We start from the raw sequence: 20812 nt of genomic DNA, 5'->3' as shown, positions 1-20812 counted from the left end.
TGGGAGTTAAGGTTTTACAAACAAAAATGGTGTCAGGGAGGGAGAAATTTCCTCCTCGATCCCTCTTGAGTTCTTGTGGCTGGGCTAATAATAAAATTAACAGACAGATGAACAGGAGCAAAAGAAACAGATTTTAATCCTGTGCCCAGAGGTCTCAGAGAAATGGGACCTAAGAAGTGGCCAAAGCAGGCAGCTTTTTATACTTTTTAGACAAATAAACAAATTTATGAGGAATTGACAGGACAAAGAAACATTGGGTTTTGGGTGCTCAATTAGCGAAGAATCTAAACACAGTTTGGGCTTAGGGAGTAAATTAAAGTAACAAGGTTTATTTATCTGGGCTTCTCAGCCCCAAATTCCTTAAGGGTGTCCTTCTACCTCCAGATGCAGGGAGGGCGCCTTTCACGTGAGAGATTTATTTCCTGCTTTTAGGGCGGCAGAGAGGAGGAGTAGCATGTCCCTCTTGCACTGGCCATTTCTTAAGTAACTTTCATTCAAAATAATCAATGTGCCATTGAGGCACATTTTGGGGTGGCTGACCCTGGGTCCCAACAATAGCAATAAAACTCTGAACTGTAAGCTAGTTTCTAGTTCTTGCATGTACATGTGTGGACTTTTCTCCAGCCTTATCTATTGGTCGTACCTAAGCAACATGTTATTCTTGGTACAAACTACCGCCACCAGGAACTGAATGCCCTCTTAGCTCTCTGTGCCTTTGCACGTGCTCTGTACTCCTGACCCTTAGCCTTCCAAGACTCAAGTCAAAATTTCACCTTTTCTGTCAAAACCCAATGAACCATAACTTAAACTCGGTGCATATCACTGTAGGTGAATTATATCTCAAAAAAATAAAAGAGGGCTTCCCTGGTAGTGTAGTGGTTAAGAATCCGCCTGCCAATGCAGGGGACACGGGTTTGAGCCCTGGTCCAGGAAGATCCCACATGCCGTGGAGCAATGAAGCCCGTGTGCCACAACTACTGAGCCTGTGCTCTAGAGCCCATGAGCCACAACTACTGAGCCCACGTGCCACAACTAGTGAAGCCCGTGCGCCTAGAGCCTGTGCTCCACAACAAGAGAAGCCACCGCAATGAGAAGCCCGCACACTGCAACAAAGAGTAGCCCCTGCTCACCGCAACTAGAGAAAGCCCATGCACAGCAATGAAAACCCAATGCAACCAAAAATAAATAAATAAATAAATTTATAAAAAAAAAAAAAGAAAAAAACTTCATCTCCTCTGAGAAGCCTTCCTGGCACAACCTCCCATTCCCCTCAAACTTCCCCCCACCAGCAGGTTTGGCCATGACGCCTGGCAGTTCCAGAGACTGGGAGTGAGCTTCCTAGTGAGCCCAGGAGCCAAAGGAGGGGATGTTAGTGCACCTGGTAATCATCCAGGTGGATTATTGCCTTCTTTGCCTATTCCACATTCCTCCTCCTTTATCCTTTCAACTGCAGACAGATAATTTCTGCCTCCTAGGGTTTTGTTCACTGTCGAATTATTGAGTAAAGATGCATTTTAATATTTCCCCAATTTTTGCTAACTTCTAGGAAAACTAATTCAAACTTTACATCATAATTCAGACTTGTCCCATCCATCCATCCATTAGCGGTCAAAGCATAGTTATACAGGTTTTTGAGACAGAGGGCTGTATGTTAAATGACATAGATAGTTTGCACACCCAGATCTGTAAGTACAACGTGGTGGGTCATCGTGACCCCTTATAAGATCAAGAAGGAATGTTATCTTTTAAGAAGTTGTCCTGTTGGTGCTAGGAGAATGTTGTTCTTTATGGCTGAGCAGGTATTTCTGCTGTTGGGGGAGGTTTGGTCCAGGCATAATGCAGATACACAATGCACAGTAGAGGCGGGAGGGGAGGCGAAAGGGCAGAGAAAAAAATTTTAGGCTTAAATTTTTCTTGTCTTGCTAGAAAATATGAATTTTATTTCATACTTCCTTCCTTTGCTCCAACCAGACCTTTTTGCTGTTCCGTGAACACACCTAACACACTTGCACCTCCCTCTGTCCAAAGCATCCTTCCCCCTACATCTGCAAGGCTCACATATGTACTTCTCAACCAAACACCCTATCTAAAATGCAAAGCCCACCCCCAGCAGTTCCAAGTCCCTTCACCTTGCTCTAAAGCACATATCATGTTTTATCATTCTCCATAATTTACTTATTTAATTGTGTTCATTATCTCCTTCATTAGCTTGTAAGCACCAGAAAAAGGAGGATATTTTCTGTTTTAATCACTGAATAGCTTGCATCAGCGGCTAGCACGCTGAAGGTGCTCAGTCAGTATGTATGAAATGAGACGGTGCTGGCATTAGCAGCCCTAGGCAAAGTTTATCTGAGGCCCCGCAAGTGAGAAAGCACAGAACTACCTCTCTGACTTTTGATTATTAAGCTGCACAGTGTAAAAAGCTCATTTTCATGTTACCCTTCAGTCAACAAAGCGATAAAGTTCCTTGAACTTGCTTAATGAGTGCATGAGAATGATGGCTAATTAATGTGAAGCAGCCTAGCTGCTCTGCCAGTTAGCTGCGAGGATCACCTGAAGAGCTCCTCGGAAGGGGAAGAGGCCTCTCTCTGGCCCCTGCATATATGCCCCAATGTCTGCACAAGCCCAGAGGAGTATCTAAGGTGAAAGGAGAACGGAGACAGCCTCCATCTCGGGGTCTTTGACAGTTTCTGACTGTTCTTCTTGCCTATAGGAAGCCTGGGACTTTGTTCCCACTTTCCCAACCTGGGACCGTCATCCTGGACCCTGGTTTGTGGGATTCCTCAAAGACTGATCCTAGAGCTATTTAATTAGAACATCCAGGCTCATGGGATAACTGGGGCTGTTTCTTGCCCTCTGGAATCTTTCCTGGCCTGGCTTTTCCTGGCTGAATGCTACTCAATCTCTCTCTCTTTCTCTCTCTCTCCCTCTCTCTCTTTCTATTTACATTAACTGATGTTCTGGCCACAAATTGAGAACAGATTTTACCTGTCAGACTGGGTCTGAATCCAGCTGAGCCACTTACAGGCTGACTGACTTTGAATATGTTTCTCAACCTTTGAGAGCACTGAATTTTACCTGAGCCCTGAGAAAACATGGAGGGTTAAGAAGTCCCCCGCCATCTCTTTGTACTCCAAAATCCCTCCACCTTTTTGTATTCTAGGAAATGGCTATCTCAGACAGGACAACCTGACCTTGCAGCTTCCAAGACCTATCTCCACCCTTTCCAGGATTCCCAAGAGGCATTCCCTCATTTATCTGCTTCTATAAAACTCCAGGCCCCTTCCCTTTATTGAGATCATCCGTGTTAATGAACCTTCTCCCTATTGCAGTAGCCTGGGTAAAACTAGATCCTTAATTGTCCACTACATTTTGTCTTTCATAGTTTTAAGCCCCGATTTCCCATCTATAAAAGGAGATCATCATAACTACTTCTTAGACTTGGTTGAGGGTTGAATGAAATTATGTATGTGAAGTTTAGTAAACTCTCAATAAATATTTTGATGGGATTATTATTCCTGTTAATTCCCTCCAGTCCAGTTCTACCAGGCCTTGGTCCTTAGGTTTTCAATTAAAACTTGCTATCACTACACATTTTCTGTTATTGACAGTATTTTTCTAGAAGATTTTTTCTAGAATAAGATTTTGAGGGGTTTGGCCATGTCTAGCCCTAATCAGTCACTGTCAACCATCAAACACATCCTTAAAGCATGTCCCAAAGGCTGTCTGAAAACAGCATCTCAGGGCTCCCCCTGCATTCAGAAATGGAGTTCTGAACCACTTCCCCAACCTGCCCCACATTTGTTCTCCAAGATCTGGCCTTGCTTCTCCCTTCACATTTCATTCTTGGTGTTTTTTCCTGTAATAAGCGTTGTGTCTCAACTATTCAGCTACATGCTTCTGGGTCCTGCTGGTGGTAGAGTAGGGGACTACTTCACTCAGGGGAGAGCTAGGGCTAATCACTCCTTCGCTGTGCTTCTGACGGATGTTATGCAGATAAGAGTCTCTCAGGTAATAAGAGTTGTCTCTGGGAGTCGCTCTCTTCCTGGTATGGAGACATCTTTATATGGAATATATATATAAATGTAGATTTCCTTTACAAAAGAAGAAATTTATACTCTATTTTTAGGCAGTTAAAGGGAAGTAAAGAGCTATTCCTGTGTATGCTGGTTCTCAATGGCCTTTAGCTCAAGATAATCCATACCCTAGAGAGACATATTTTGGAATGGCATATTCTGATAGCCTTCATATGTTTATTGCAGGGTTTGATCCCCATCAGTTGCAGTTCTTTGAAAGTGTGCAGTGTCTGAAGAATTATCCAAAGAACCCTATGTCTGCCCAGGCTAATACAGTTTAAATTGAGTTAAATATTCATCCATTTCCCTTTTGCTTTCATTTTATTAGGATAATGAGAGCTGCAGAGACGTTTTAAAATAGAAGTTGCTTAAAATTCCTTCTGTATATTTGAGCCTAATCAACTGAGTTCTCACTACTATAACTAGCATGGAATGCTTCACAAATCTGGAGATCAAACATGATCACATCTCTACCACTTTTCTAATTATTTGCTTGAGGCCCCATCTGCCTTACTATCAAGAAGCACAGTATCTCCTACCCTAAATTATCTAAGAACCATGGGGGAGAGTGGTGAGTAGGGGTGGGGGCATCTCACTTCAGCCAAAAAGGAAGTCCATGTAGCTTCCACACTCTAATGCTTTCTTATTTTCATTTCCAATGCTTTGACATCTTGGGACCTTGCTGATCCTGGATGGCTGCCCCTCCAAGGGCTAGCCAATTCCTAGAGATAGTAAAGACTAGCTGGGATTAGTACTTTTCATGTGCCAACTAACCAATCCAGAGCCTACCCCCTCCCACCTACTCTATCAGGGTCTCATCCTCAGGGCCACTATTCCCCTGCCCTAATCACCCCAGGGCCAGTACTAGACAACTAGAGAACACCCAGAGACCATTGAAATTATTCAACTAGCCAATCCTCAGCCTGCTTACACTGCCTTGTCTATTTCTTTCCACAGAAACCACAATAAAGCCTCGTGCCCATATTTTTCTCAAGTTCATTTTTCTTCTAACCAATGCTGGTACTTCCCCACCACTATGGTAAGGACCCCCACTCCTCTTGGGAACTGTGAGTAATAATCATTTCATCAGCAATCCTCTCCTGATCTGTTGGCCTCCCCATTACTGAACAGTAATAAAATTTATATTTTAAAACCATCCCAGAATCTAGTGAGTCCAGCAAGCTATGGCTTTTCACTGTCAAGGGCATCAGCATTGAAAATAGGTCTTATAAAGTCCAAGGGGTCATGCTGGCCTCTCACTGCCATGATGTCAATGTGTTCCAGATCTCAACCAAGACTTCAGGAGGTCCTGGAGGCAGAGCCCAGCTCAGCCGAGGATGCCCCACACCTGGGATTCCAAGAGAGCTGATGCTCAGTGCTTTCAGCTCACGTATCCAGGCACCTCCTGGGGGAAGTCAACCTGTAGAAGACTGGCATCTGGCATCAGCCACCTTGGGGACCCATAGCTATCTTGTGAGAAGGCTGCCTTCAATTGATACACTGATGTAATCCAGTAATTTACTCTAGAAGAGAGTAGGGGAGTTCCTGGCATCTCTTTTGCTATAAAAAAGAGAACCCCTTCCAAAACACTACCCCAATTTCATATAGGCATTTCACAACTTATCAGATTACCTAATTTATGAAGGAACAGCTTGTAAAATAACCTTTGTTCCTCCTCCATCACTGGCCTCCTATGAGCTCATTATGGACTCTCTCCATCCCTGAAAACTCCCTTTCTCCCCATCTCCCATCCACAATGGCCAAAGCTCCCCCACAGACACCTTCTCTTCTAGTCTTCCCCTAAGCCTCCTGGCGATGCCCCAATCTTGGCTCCTCCATCAGCCTAAGCCTCTTTCCCTACAGCCTAGCTCATTTAAAGTTCCCCATAGACCTCAAGCCTTAGCTTTCAGAAAAGCTTAGGAACCTGTGTCAGGCCCAGCACTCAAGTTTTAGGAGGGCCTGGGCTGCTTCAAGGATTGTGTTGGGGAAGGGAAGAATTTCCTTCCACCCTCTCTAGGTTCTTCAGCTGGTCTAAGAATTGACATGAGACAGAATAACAGGAGAAAATCAAATTCCATCACACATTTATGGGGGCCCCACCAAAAAAAAAAAAAAAGAGAGACCAAGGACACACTAGGCGATTGAAGCCTATATGCCATAGTGAAAGGAAAATCAAAATGGAGTCAGTATCGTTAAAAGAGCCCTCTACAATGGAGCTGGAAGGCTACTGAAGAAGTGTGACCTATGCACGTGTTTCAGCCTGGGAGGAATCTGACCTTTTGACTGCTTATTATCCTAATGAAAGTATCCAGAACATCTGCTAGAAACTCTAGATACTTATCAGACCCTTATCCTAAAAGAACTGTGACAGTCTATCTACTTATTGGACCCCTACCATTAAACAACTTGTGATTACTTAAGGACAAATATTTTCTGAATTGTGTCAGAATCACAATTCTTACCAAGCAACTTTAACAGCCTTGTGGAGTTTTGTCTTTATAAGCCCCGTACTCATTCTCTTCCCCAGAATACTCTTTTTGTGATAGGTAAGAACAAATCTGACTCCATACTGGATCTGTTACTTGTACTTTAACCTTTGTATTCTATTGCTTTTGCTACAAGTTAATCACTAGAGAGTTGTTGCCTAGGGGCTTCCCTGGTGGCGCAGTGGTTAAGAATCCGCCTGCCAATTCAGGGGACACGGGTTCGAGCCCTGGTCCGGGAAGATCCCACTGCTGCAGAGCAACTAAGCCCGTGCCCACAACTACTGAGCCTGTGCTCTAGAGCCTGCGTGCCACAACTACTGAAGTCCACATGCCACAACTACTGAGCCTGTGCGCCTAGAGCCCGTACTCCGCAACAAGAGAAGCCACCGCAATGAGAAGCCTGCGCACCACAACGAAGAGTAGCCCCCGCTTGCCACAACTAAAAGAAAGCCCATGCGCAGCAACAAAGACCCAACGCAACCAAAAATAATTTAAAAAATAAATAAATAAAAAATAAAGAGTTGTTGCCTATAGCTTAAAGTACACATAATGGCCCATCTCCAGGAACTCTGCCTCCCATGCCTGAGCCTTAACTTAAATACCTTTGTTTAGTTCACAGGAAACATCCTAACCAGGTCACCTGTGAATGGCTGCCAGAAAGAAGAATTTAACACATACTTTCCAGAGTCTGGCCGGAACCAGGAAATGTTTACAGCAACTTATCGCCTTTTTACTCTACCTTTTCAGCTCCCCCTCTTAGTTCCGTAAAAGAAACTAGCATCCAAACCTGGGTGGGATGGTTCTTTACGGCGTTAGTTCCACCATGTTCTTGGTCTGCTGGCTTTCTGGATGAAGTGGCTATTCCTTGCCCCAACAGTTCGGCTCTCGATTCATTGGCCTGTCTCAGGCGAGGAGAGGTACGAGGTTGGACTTGGTGACATTTTGGGGATTACCCTATCTGTATCTGCTGAATTGCAATTCTTAAGAACCCAAATAAACTCTTTTCTTGTTGCAGCCTCCTGCATTAGTTTTTGTTTTTGTTTAATTTGGCTGTACTGGATCTTAGTTGTGGCACGCGGGATTCCTGAGTGTGGGATCTTCGTTGCGGCATGCGGGATCTTTTAGTTGGGGCACGCAGGATCTTTTTTTAGTTGTGGCACGTGAACTCTTAGTTGCAGCATGTGGGATCTAGTTCCCTGACCAGGGACTGAACCCGGGCCCCCTGCATTAGGCGCGCAGAGTCTTAGCCACTGGACCACAGGGGAAGTCCTTGCATTAGTTTTTGATTGACACCATCTGAGAGAAGTGGGTAAGAGTTTGGAACTTCAGAGGGGAGGAAGGCAATTAACCTGGAGCTGAGAAAACAAATGTTTGGTAAACAAAGGTTTGCTCTGCCTTGCAGAGACAATGGACACAGGAAGGACTTTGGTCTGTAGGCCCTCCAAGTTTTCCCTACCACGCCCAGCCCACATTCTTTGCAGATATCTCTGGTGAGAGTGCTCTTCCTGGACCAGGCCCTTTATCTAAATTAATTTAGGCAGTTAAGGGGGACGTAAAAAGAAAGACTACCTGAGGCTTCTTTTACTTAAAAATAACCAGCCTAAAATAATCCACCTGCTAAAGAGACACATGTCTTTGGCGTGGCAAATTTTGCCCTCCTACAATTATAACAGTGACACGGGTTTTTAACTGGCCTGAGAACCCAGTAAACATTTAAACAAGTATGTTTCCAGAAGAAAATGTGTCCCAAGGTCCAAACAAGGGACACCCAAATGAAGTTTCAGAACATCCCAACTCTGACACTCACCTCATCCATAGAGACCCAGATAACTCAATAGAATGCGCGTACCACCTTTACGAGCTTCCTTGCCAGACATTAGGAGAATGGACCAGATTGTCTCTTGCAATTCCAACAGTGATGTAAGATTAAAGCTGAGCTCAAGAGAGGTTCATGTCCTGCTGTGAATAATTTCTGCATTGAATGATTTATGAAAAGTTTTGGGAGTAGGGGTGGTTTAACACCGATTTAAAGGATCCTTGCTAATTCAAGGATCACAGCAGAGAGGAGAATTTGGAGAGGGAGGTTGGCTGAGGGCTTTGTCGGGCTGGAGAACCCAAGGAGCACAAGGGTATCACAGGGTGACCAATTTATTTCTTGCTTCAGCGGTTCCTTTTTCTCAAATCCAGACACTATTGCATCACAATAGTCTCAAAGTGGCCAAATGCCTTCATTCCAAAGAGCAGTTGCTTGCCACCTGCTGGTTTGCATTAACATAAACTATGCAGCCAGCTTCTTGTTCCAGGGGAAAAAAGCCTCTCTGTAGGGTTGCTTAAGGCAATCAGACATTCAGCTATAGAAAGGAAGAATTAATTAACTGAATTAGCTGACTTTCCGCTCCAAGTACTGTTAAAGGGAAATAATCTTGAATGAGTTTGTAACCAGTTCATTTACACAATTTTTTTTTTTTGACCGCACCCCACAACTTGTGTGATCTTAGTTCCCTGACCAGGGACTGAACCCAGGCCCTAAGCAGTGAAAGCACAGAATCCTAACCACTGGACCTCCAGGGAATTCCCAATTTTTGTTATTTTAAAGGATTCAATGAGATTTTAAAATCCAGAGGCCTCAGTTTAGTAAAGCTTGACCTGAGTGAGATGTTAAACATCGACACCAATGCACAGCCTCCTTCCCTCCCATTTATTACATTCAAGCTGCTGCAGACGGTTGTTTTAGGGATATTAAACTACTAAATGCCAAGTCTTATTTTCACATTTCTATTTCCATTTTGCTAATTATCTCTTAATAGAAGCTTTTTGTGATTGACCTTTATCAACCAGTGGGCAATGCGGCAGATTTCAAAAGAACTTTTGTTTATACAAATCACTGGACTGGAGTCTACTCAGTGGCCTTGGCAAAGGCCTGGAGGTGGGAGAGACTGTGACTAGGGAGGCTGGGGTTAATAAAACCTGGTGAACAGAGCAGTGGTCATGGAACTCAGAGGTCGTGTGTTCAAGTCCCAGCTGGGTAGGATAATATAGTCAGATGATTTATTGTTCAAACCAGGGTACTTTAAAGACTAAAAGGGACTGCTAACTGTATAGGATGTCAGGACAAAAGAACTGAGACAGTCTTAGGAAAATGGTCACCATGTTGTTAACTGAAAAACAGTGTTTGTCTCTTAGTGGGTGTTGAGCCAAAAGACACAACCAAGCCAAAGAGCAGGAGAAGGAAGGATTTATCACTTGCAAGAAGTAAGGAGAACACCGGGGACCTTTCCCAAATCAGTGTCTCCCCAGATAGCAAAATTGGGGAAGTTTCAAACTAAGGGTATATGCATATTACTGAAGGAGCTTGGGTGGTCAACAGAGTCCAAGCTTTAGTTGATTGAAGTCACCAGGGCCAGAAAAGGTCAACATCATCATCCCTTAGGTTCCAGCTGATCTGTTGTTTGAGGACTTCAGGCTAATCTTTACCACTGAAACAGAACTGGGAGTCTTTACAACTGATATATTATCTTTGCTATTGTTTCTTCTCTTGCCTGATAACAGTCATTGGCTTTCGAATTCTTTTGTTCCCTTAAGATCATTAATTACTGGGACCTGTTCAAGGGCAAGCATTGTGGCCAGCCTTAGATCACAAAATGGCTTAGGCCCAAAATGGCTTCTCTGATGTCAAGAAAGCCATGCCTGGTTTTCTTTCTCTGGGGACTCCTTACCCTATCTGCTTACAATGCTACTTATCTCCTTAGCAGCTTTGTGATTGTGGAAAGTCATTTGACCTTTCTGAGCCCATTTCTCAGCTTTACAGTGAAGATAACATTGTCCCACAGACCTTTTACACTTATTAGTCTTGGAGATACACATTAATGTACTTTATAACATGTAGAACATGGTATAAATATGAGGTACTACGATAGTTGATAAAGCAAAACCAAGCTTACTTCTTGCTACTGAGGGACCAAATATACAGATAGCAGCCTGACCATATATAAAAATAGAACGATCTGCAGCAATCTGCTCAGGAAACCAACCCCTTATCTACAATAAGCAGTGTAAGGAGCCAGCCTGCTATAAGGCAGACTTGCAAGAAGCCAGTTTGCTTTCTCTGATGACAATCCAGGAAGCTAAACAATAACCTCTGTCAGAATCGGCCCCAAATGGCCAGAACTTGATTTTAATAACTGACAACTTTCCTAATTTTTATCCAACTAGGAATCTATCAGAGAAAGATAAATTCCAATTTAGGAGCTATCAGAGAAAACCAAATATCTGCCCTTAACTAGTCACACAGGACGTTCTACTTCTGGGTAGGCAGCCTACAGCTTCCTCGTGTCAACATCCTTCAATCAGAGCATAACTGAAGTCTTCCTTTTTCCCCCTAAAAAGCTTTCCCACTCCTCTGCCTGCCTTTGAGTTTCTGCCAAAACACAAGTGACAATGGCTGACTCCTTTGCTATAGCAAGCTCTGACTAAAGAGCCTTTGCTTTTCTCATTTGGCTGGTCTTTATTTCCATATCTGATATTTTCTTACAGGACCTTGGGTCACAGGATATTGAATGGAATTTTCCGTGTTGTCTTGGGATTGTGCATAAAGCCCTAAAGCTGACGGAAATAGGTGCTAGGTACATTCATAGAACTAGGAGGAATCCAAGAGGTCCTGCTACTTTTATGTCATCATTCCCTAAAGCCTAAATTAAGAGTAAAAATATTCCCAGAGTAGTAGAATTACCCTACAGGAGGCATGCGGAAGCTTCTCAAGCAAGGATATTTGTATTTCCTGTGAGGCACTTGATTCCACAAATTTAGCAGAACTTAAGCCTTCTCATTGGTACCCTTAATAGGCAGCTGCCTGCCAGTGAGAGGACCCGCAGCCCAGAAGGGGCTGAGGGTGATGGTTAGAAAATGTTATGCTGGAAAACATCCCCTAACCTTGGGTGCGTGGTCATTCAGAATAGAGACTACATTTCCCATCCTCCCCTGCACCTAGATGTGCTAAATTCTGGCTGATGAGATGTGCAGCATCTATGCAGTACAGAGACTCTGCAGGGCCTCTTTTGCTACAGAGGTTTTTATTTTCTCTCTTTAGTCCCTCCTCTGCCTTCTCCAATTCTGGTGGATGCAGAAGCAGAGTGGGAAGGAGTGAGAGTAGTGTTGTGGAGGAAAAAATTATCCTCTACCTGTCTAGGTTCTTCTGTCTGGTCTAAGAATTAAATTGACATGAGACAGCGTAACGGGAGATAATCAGACAAAAGTTTAATAACGTGTATACATGGGAGAGACCCAGGAAAACTAACTCACCAAAATGGCTGAAACACTCATATTCAGCTAAAGACAAAAGGGGATACACAAAAGTGGTTTGGGACTTCAAAGGGGAGGAAGGCAATTGACATGAAGATGTAAAAATAAATATTCAGTAAAAATATGTTTGCTTGAAAAAAAATTTAATTAAAAAAAATTTGCTTGGCTATGCAGAAACAGTGGGACATAGAGAGGAATTTTAACAGACTGCTCCATTCCTCCCTATCTACAACCATAGTTCATACAATAAATATCTCATACCTAGTTCATACTGTAATGATCTATGGTGATAGCTCCTTCCCTGGAACAGGTCCTCTATCTAAATTCTTTTACGCAGTTAGGGGAAAGATCAAAGGTGTGTTTTTGTTGTTGTTTGTTTGTTTTAGTCTTTTGAGCCTTGATTGTTTTCAGCTCTAAATAATCTGCTTGCAAAAGAGACACATTTTGGAATGGCATATTTTGCTCCCCTACAGTAGACATGTTCCCTACCACTTGCAAGCCCCCTTGGTCATACCCAAGCTGGGGAGGAGGGACGGAGCGTTGAGTTGGATATGAAACTGAAGCTTCTCATTGGGCTGGACCCAGCTCGGCTTTTTAATACCTGAGTGTGACTAGGAAGCTTTGGGATCTGCCCAAGGTGTCATTAAGGAACAGAAAATAGGTGCTCAATGGATGTTTTAGTCCAATGATCCAGATTTTCACATGCTCCATTTTCTTAAATAGGGCACACTTGGTATGTCGTGCAAAATACTTATAGATTGGGGCAGGAGCAAACACCAGAACTAAGGCAAACATCTACCAAAAGGGGCACCAGTAGCCAAAATACATCATTTGAAACTTCAGTATCCTATAGCTTGCAGGATCCTATGCTACAAGAGTCTTGCTTCTTTTTTTTTTTAATTGTATTTTTTTAAATTAATTTATTTGTTTGTTTATTTTTGGCTGTGTTGGGTCTTCGTTTCTATGCGAGGGCTTTCTCTAGTTGCGGTGAGTGGGGGCCACTCTTCATCTCGGTGCGTGGGCCTCTCACTGTCGCGGCCTCTCTTGTTGGGGAGCACAAGCTCCAGACCCGCAGGCTCAGTAGTGTGGCTCACGGGCCTAGTTGCTCCGCGGCATGTGGGACCTTCCCAGACCAGGGCTCGAACCCATCTCCCCTGCATTGGCAGGCAGATTCTCAACCACTGCGCCACCAGGGAAGCCCTTGCTTCTTCTTTATTACAGATTATGGTAGTCAATAAATGACTGATGGACCAATGAATTGATGATCTTACATGAAAATTATTTTCTTAATCTTTTCATCAAGCAGGCAGCTTTTATCTTCAAACTTTTCCTTACATTTTTTAACGTTTAAAATGTAAGTTCTGGGGCTTCCCTGGTGGCGCAGTGGTTGAGAGTCCGCCTGCCGATGCCGGGGACACGGGTTCGTGCCCCGGTCCGGGAGGATCCCACGTGCCGCGGAGCGGCTGGGCCCGTGAGCCATGGCCGCTGAGCCTGCGCGTCCGGAGCCTGTGCTCCGCGGCGGGAGAGGCCGCCGCACTGAGAGGCCCGTGTACCGCAAAAAAAAAAAAAAAAAAGTAATTTCTGTACATATATCCAGCAAAATGGAAGTCTGGAAATGGAATTACAGCCTTCTAAACATTAATAAAGTAGGAAATCGGTTTTACATAATTTAATCTTTGGGACTTCCCTGGTGGTGCAGTGGTTAAGAATCTGCCTGCCAATGCAGGGGACATGGGTTCGAGTCCTGGTCTGGGAAGATCCCACATGGCGCAGAGCAACTACTGAGCTTGTGCTCTAGAGCCTGCAAGTCACAACTACTGGAGCCCACACACCTACAGCCTGTGCTCCGCAACAAGAGAAGGCACCACAACGAGAAGCCCGCGCACCGCAACAAAGGGTAGCCCCCGCTCGCCGCAACCAGAGAAAACCCGCGTGCAGCAATTAAGACCCAACGCAGCCAAAAATAAATAAAACTTTAAAAAAAAATTAATCTTTGAGTTTAAATGTAAAGATGGCGTAAGCAATCACCCATTTTGTGATAGATGCTGACACCTACTGGCCAAATTTGATATTAAATGCTTGAAATGTTTTGACAAATTAAAAAAAAAAAAAGGAAATGTTCTCTGTTCTACAAGGGGGAAGCTTGGTGGAGGAAGTGTTACCAAGCCAGACTTGGGTCTGCTCTCCTGCACACAGTAAAGCCAATCTACTGACGCCGGGTTGTGGTGAAGGAAAGCGCCATGCACCAAGCAAGGAGTCCAGGGCAGCTAGTCCTCAAAACACTCCAACTCCCTGATTGGTTTCAGGAAAGCATTTTTAAAAGCCAGGTGAGGGAGGGCAGCCACAGGGTTTGTGATCAGCTCACGGACAATTCTCTGACTGGTTGATGATGAGTGGTGAGGTAACAGGGCAGTGTCACATTATCAATCCTCAGGCTCCAGTAGGTCTGGGGGCTGCGTGCTCATGGTCATCATTTAGTGGTGGTTTTAGCATCTGTAAAACAACTCAGGAAATGTGCATCAGATACTGTTACCTAGGTACTTCAGAGAGGAGCTAAAGCACAGGACACGGGAGCAGGGGTTTGTCCGGGAAGGCCCCATAGGGTCCTGCTCCCTTACAGAAGGGGGAAAAAACCCTGGCTCCAGAGAGATGGAAGTGTAGCCACTGGGAAACAGAAACCCAAGAATGAGAACAGACCTAAGGAATAGAATCTTGGGGTGGCTTTTGAAATGTCATCAGATTGACCCCAGAACTTCTGCCTCTCCTTCAGTTTTTCATTTGGGGTTCCAGGTGCACTTTTTTTTTTTTTAAATATTTATTTATTTAGGCTGCTCCGGGTCTTCGTTGCAGCATGAGGACTCTTAGTTGCAGCATGCATGTGGGATCTAGTTCCCCCGACAAGGGATTGAACCTGGGCCCCCTGCGTTGGGAGCGTGGAATCTTACCCACTGGACTACCAGGGAAGTCCCTCCATTTTTAAACTAGACTTTAGAAAAGAACCACCCTCCAAGCCGCCAAACAGAGGTGCCCTTGCATCCTTTTCTAGGCATTCCTGTGGCACCTAATCATCAACAGTATTGCTGAGATGTTTCGGATGCCTACCCTGTGCTACAATGCTAAGCGCTTTATAAGTAGACAGACCCTGGAGTTAGACGACCAGGATTCCAATACTGGCTCTGCTATCTACAAGTTCTGTGACTTTAGTCAAATAACCTAATTTCTCTTTCCTTGTCTCTAAAATGTAGATAACAATAGAGCCTACAGCATAGAGTTCTTGTGAGGTTTTAAAGAGTTTATATATGTAAAGTGCTCAAAACAATGTCTGGTATGTCCCAAGTGCTATACAAATGTTAATTATTGTTACTTTGTTTTTTCTTTCCAGTGATAGTCTGAAATAAATAGTTATTTTTAAAATTAGGAAACTGAGGCTTAGTGTATGAGTTGGAAATGCTTTCAGCCCCTCTCCTACTGGTAACCACTAACACCATTCCTTCCCTTGCTCCTTCAGGCTTAAGGGTAGTAAAGGCATTCTATTACCAATAGTCCCTTGTTGATTCCCTTAACCCTGACATGACAAATTATTACATTCCATCTGTTTCCTGCCAGAACCCTGACAAACACCTTACATAGTCTCCTAAAATATCCTTTTATGTATACTCTCTTAAGGGGTCTTATTCTATTGAGATTTCAACCTAGAGCCTTGTCCCCATACATCTTTCTGGCACCCCAGGTGCCCATAATGGCATGTTCCACCAACATATGCACAGCAACTTTGCTGTAGAATGAGGACGTCTTGGCTCCATGAGGCACGCAGGAGAGAATTAGAGTTATAGGCTTCCTTCACTAGTCTAGCCTGCCATGGTTGCAGTTCTTATGGTTGTATCTCTCCAATGTTGCCCTGCTTAATCTGAGTCCCAGCCCTTGTCCTGTCTTCCTAATAAGTCCAGCTTCTCTATCCTCTCCCTTTATCTTGTATCCTTTGCATCTAAGAAGTGTGCCCCAGTATAACTCGTATATGCCTCTTTCTTCCTCTGTCTGGGCTAAATTCTCCTACCATCTCCCATTCTTCGCTATTTTACTTCTTTCCTCTTTTCTCCTTCCTCAGTCCATGCTTCTCCTTTCCCTGTTTTCCCAGCTTGCATCTGGAACACGGCACCACTCCAAACTACTTTCCCAGGTCTAGTATCGCACTGCTTGTCAATCATTTGCAGATCATCATGGCATGTGAAAAAGAGAGTAGACTTAATTTTATTTTAGCAGTATTAGCAGCATAATAGGCTGGGTCTTAAATAAAATAAATGTTATGAACTCTGAAATACCGACACATGGATAGGAGTCTATTTTGCTCGTTCGTAAAAGCCATTTGTTTTTATCGTGGTAAAATATACATAACATAAAATTGATCATTTTAACCATTTTTAAGTGTACAGTTCTGTGGCAATAAGGACATTCACATTGCTGTGCAATTATCAGCACTATCCATCTGTAGAACTATATCTTCCCAAACCACAACTGTGCACTCATTAAATGGTAACTCTTCATTCCTCACTCCCTCCAGCCCCTGGCAACCACATTCTACTTTTTTGTCCTTATGATTTTGACTGAGTAGACTTATTTTGTGCTGTTGAGAAGAACAAGGTCAGGATCACTGCATGTGAATTGCAAGTGGCCTGTGTTGATGTGTTACGTCCACCCATTGTTGGTAGACAGTGAGCTGCCTACCTGTGGCAAATCTCAGGATGAGCCTGAACGAGCATCTGCTAGGAAAGAAGGGTGAGGGGCTGAAAGAGAGGACACCTCCACCCCCAACCCCAATCCTCAGCCCTGCTTCTGCAAGCTCCCTTCTGACTCTTTAATCCCATGAGAAGGAAACTTGGACTGAGGAATATGAAATGTGTTAATAGAAAACACTGGCTCTTAAGTTATTACAGCCAGTATGTCCCCACATGAGTTACTGACAGTTACTGCCAGAGTCATGCACAATAATATTATGAAATCTAGCCTTTGATTAAGGTAAGTGTCCCCCCAAAGCAGGAGTGATCAATGCAGAAGTGGTGAGCGTAGGCAATATTCCCCATGTCAAAAGTTACAAATAGGAAGCCAGTAGGCCAGACTCAGAGAGAGCTGTGCTGTTTGGCCTGCACAATATATTTTTTTAATGTGATTAGTTGGCAGATTTCAGCATCTGATTTCTGGTTTCACTTGAAACATCTGGCGACACTGGGCCTGAAATCTTGCCTGGCAACAAAATAAGGCTCCCACTCTTTGTTCCCCTTGCTCAGCCTGGCCCTGGGAGCATCCAGGTTTGCAACCCCTGCTCTTAGAGATCTTAGGGCCAACTTTAAGAATACATTTACAAAATGTTAAAGAAATGATTAATTACAGCTCTAAAAAATAATTGAAAAATGAATAGAGGAAATATTTGAAAAGGAACAGCGTCCAGATTCCACAGGTGTTATGGTAAGGGAAGTGTGACCTCATCAAACAGATTTGCAAAGTTGGTGAAAATAATTTAAATAAATATCTGAGGGGGGAAAATCAATCAATACACATTTTGGGGGCACTTGTAACATCCTCCACCACACAATTCAATCCCTGTTCTGTTTGTCAACAACACTTAGCACTGTTTAACATACTCCATGTCATATATAATTTTCCATTATGGCTTAATAAACATAGTTGTATTTTTTTAATATAATTGTCCTTGATAACTTATTTTCTGTTAGTGTTCTATTAAAATACAAGCTCGCCAAGGGTAGAATTTTTTTTTTAACTGAAGTATAGCTGATGTGCAATATCTAAATTTCAGGTGTACAACATAGTGATTCACAATTTTTAAAAGTTTTATTCCCTTTATATTTATTATAAAATATTGGCTATATTCCCTGTGTTGTACAATATATCCTTGTAGTTTATTTAGTTTATACATAGTAGTTTGTACCTCTTAATTCCTTATCCTTATCTTGCTCCTCCCCGCTTCCCTCTCCTCACTAGTAACCACTAGTTTTTTGTCTATACCTGTGAATATGCTTCTTTTTTGTTATATTTACTAGTTTGTTGCATTTTTTAGATTCCATATATAAGTGATATCATACAGTATTTGTCCTTCTCTGTCTGACTTATTTCATTTAGCATAATGCCCTCCAAGTCCATCCATGCTGCTGCAAATGGCAAGATTTCATTCTTTTTTATGGCTGAGTAGTATTCCATTGTTTATATATATCACATCTTTTTTTTTATAAATTTATTTATTTTTGGCTGTGTTGGGTCTTTGTTACTGTGTGGGCTTTCTCAGTTGCAGCAAGGGGGGGCTACTCTTGGTTTTGGTGTGCTGGCTTCTCATTGCGTTGGCTTCTCTTGTTGCAGAGCACGGGCTCTAGGCATGCTGGCTTCAGTGGTTGTGGCATGCAGGATCAGTAGCTATGGCACATGGGCTTAGATGCACTGTGGCATGTGGGATCTTCCTGGACCAGGGATCAAACCTGTGTTTGATTGGCATTGGCAGATGGATTCTTAACCACTGCACCACCAGGGAAGTCCTATCACATCTTCTTTATCCATTCATCTGTTGATGGACACTTAGGTTGCTTCCATATTTTGGCGGTTGTAAATAATGCTGCTATGAACATTGGGGTGCATGTATCTTTTCAAATTAGTGTTTTCCTTTTCTTTGAATATATACCCAGGAGTGGAATTGCTGGGTTATATGGTAGTTCTATTTTTAGTTTTTTGGGAAACCTCCGTACTGTTCTCCACAGTGGCTGCACCAATTTACATTTCCACCAACAGTGCACGAGGGTTCCCTTTCCTCCACATCCTCAGCAACATTTGTTATTTGTGTTCTTTTTGATGATAGAGGTATTATTTTTCCAACTGTTTTATTTGCAGTTATATCTCCAGAGCTGAGAATAGTGCCTGACACATCACAGATACCCAAATAAATATTTGATAAATGAATGAATAAACTTATTTTGTACAAGTTAGTTCTACACCAACAATTGTAGGGATGCAAGGATGCATAAGGCACCACTCTCATATTCAGAGATCTTAGTGTAATTGGAAAAATAGGACATAAAGACAAAAGGCAATAATAGGAGATTTGTATATAATTAAATTGACAAATGACTGGAGGAGACAAAATATTCCAAAAGTCCAGAAGGAGGAGAGATTATTTTGACCTGGGGTGGATGCTCAGGAAAGCCTCACAAAGAAGGTGGGATTCAACCTCAACTTTGAAGGCAGGGTGAGATTCATGCGAGAAGTAGGTAGGACATTCAAGGGAGAGGAAACTATATATTAGAAAAAAATTAGCAAGGAGTTTGATGACATCCTGTAAAGTCTTTCATTTTATCACTCCATAGTCTGAGCAGAATTTGAATAAGGTATATATTCTTGGAGGTTTTGGAGCAAGTTACTGTCCAAAGCAGTGTTTGCAGGCATTCAACTTCATGACTTGGTGAAGGATGAATTCACAGCACGTGGTACTGGCAAGACTCTCAGAGGCAAGGAAAAGAAGTCTTGGGGGTTTCACAGCTTGATAATGAACAGTATCATTAACAGAAATAGAGAGGTCAGGAGAGAAGAAGCAGCTGCTCAGGATTTTGATTGCAAGTGACAGAAATGCAATATGAACGTCTCTGGACAAAAACAGAGACTTTATTGGTTCAGGAAAGCAAACTGCCGAAAAAGCAGCTGTGACAGGGAGACTCAAAAACATTTGGCAGCAGGAACTAGAAGTTCATCTCATTCTCTGTCTGCATCTCTGTTTCTCCCTTCTGGGTTCATGTCATTCATGAAGCTGCAATACATCTGCCATCATTTCCCAGGCTCACATCCTCCCCACTCTCACACCAGAGATGACGGTTCCAATAGAAAAGTCCCTGTAACACTCTGATGGATCTGTGGGGGTCACATCCCTACTTTAGTTGGAGGCAAGAGGCAGAGTACTCTGCTTAGCAGTGCCCATTAAAATCACAAGGTTGGCGGGTACAGCAGTCCCTCAAAACAAAGGGAGGATACATTTTCAAAAAGAAATGGGAGTACATGCTAGATAAATAAAGTAACTGATGTTTACCACAGGGGACAGGCAGAGAGTGTATTGTTTGCTTGTTTCGACATTTAAAATTAGGTAAACTAGCATAAACCTGAGATCACAGATCACATAATCTCAGAGGTCCATAAAAGTCACCTGATCCCACACCCTATCTAATATATTCATTTTTTTTTTGGTAATATTCCCAACAAGTGATCTTTCAGCAGGCACTCAACTTAGTCCCTCCTTAAGCCCTCTAGCCATTGTAAAATATTTCTGGTTGTTACAAAGTTGTTCCTTATAGTCAGATAAAAATCTGTTACCTTGGAGCTTCCACCAGTTAATTGCAACTCTCTCCCTTGGTGGTATCCATAATGAATCTCTTCTACTTTGCAGGATAGAAGAGAGCTCTCATGTTCCCCAGTAAGCCTTTTCTCAGGCTAAGTCTCAATTTACTCCAGCTGTTCCTCATGTGGCATGAAGAGTGCCCTTGGACCTTTGTCCAATGAACTCTTTCAACATTCAATAAATGTTTATTGTGCACTTGCTTTGTGTCAAGCAGTAAACTAGACCTTGAGAATAAGGTGATGAGAAAAATAGGTTATATTCCTGTCCTAAGGAAACTTACAATCTAGGAGGAGAGAAAAATATTGTGTACATAGTCACACAAAAAGATGACAACAATGATAGGTGTTATCAAGAAAAACTGCAGGGTTATATGCTTCTCTTAAATTTTAGTGCCCAGAATCATATAAGCTGCTTCATGTATGGTCTTGCCAATGGTAATGGAAGGTGGATTAAATATGTCCACAAATTCTTTGCCACTGTCTTCAAAAGGTGAAACCCTCGCCTTGAGTATGAGCTGCACTTGTGACTTGCTTCTAATGAAAAGAAGTAGAAGTAACGGGATGCTGCTCCAG

General features: G+C 42.9%; 1 protein-coding gene across 7 annotated transcripts in view; it reads right to left on the bottom strand.

The window, feature by feature from the left end:
- The window catches only part of LOC309971473 (protein FRA10AC1), a 167142-nt gene extending 146813 nt beyond the window's left edge, over positions 1-20329 (bottom strand). For 5 of the 7 annotated variants that reach the window (XM_082854472.1, XM_082854467.1, XM_082854478.1 and 2 more), the window contains exon 1: positions 20216-20327. The gene's annotated coding sequence lies outside the window, so the exon portion shown is untranslated. Of the gene's footprint in view, positions 1-20215 lie in introns of all 7 variants that reach the window. The other 2 variants (XM_082854475.1, XM_082854477.1) reach the window with 1 other exon arrangement.
- Between the last annotated feature and the right edge of the window lie 483 nt (positions 20330-20812).

This window comes from Leucopleurus acutus, assembly GCF_964270905.1.
Source record: "Leucopleurus acutus genome assembly, chromosome: 14".
Lineage (NCBI taxonomy): Eukaryota > Metazoa > Chordata > Mammalia > Artiodactyla > Delphinidae > Leucopleurus > Leucopleurus acutus.
Note: the sequence above shows the minus strand (reverse complement) of the source record. Positions and strands in the feature narration are given on the sequence as shown.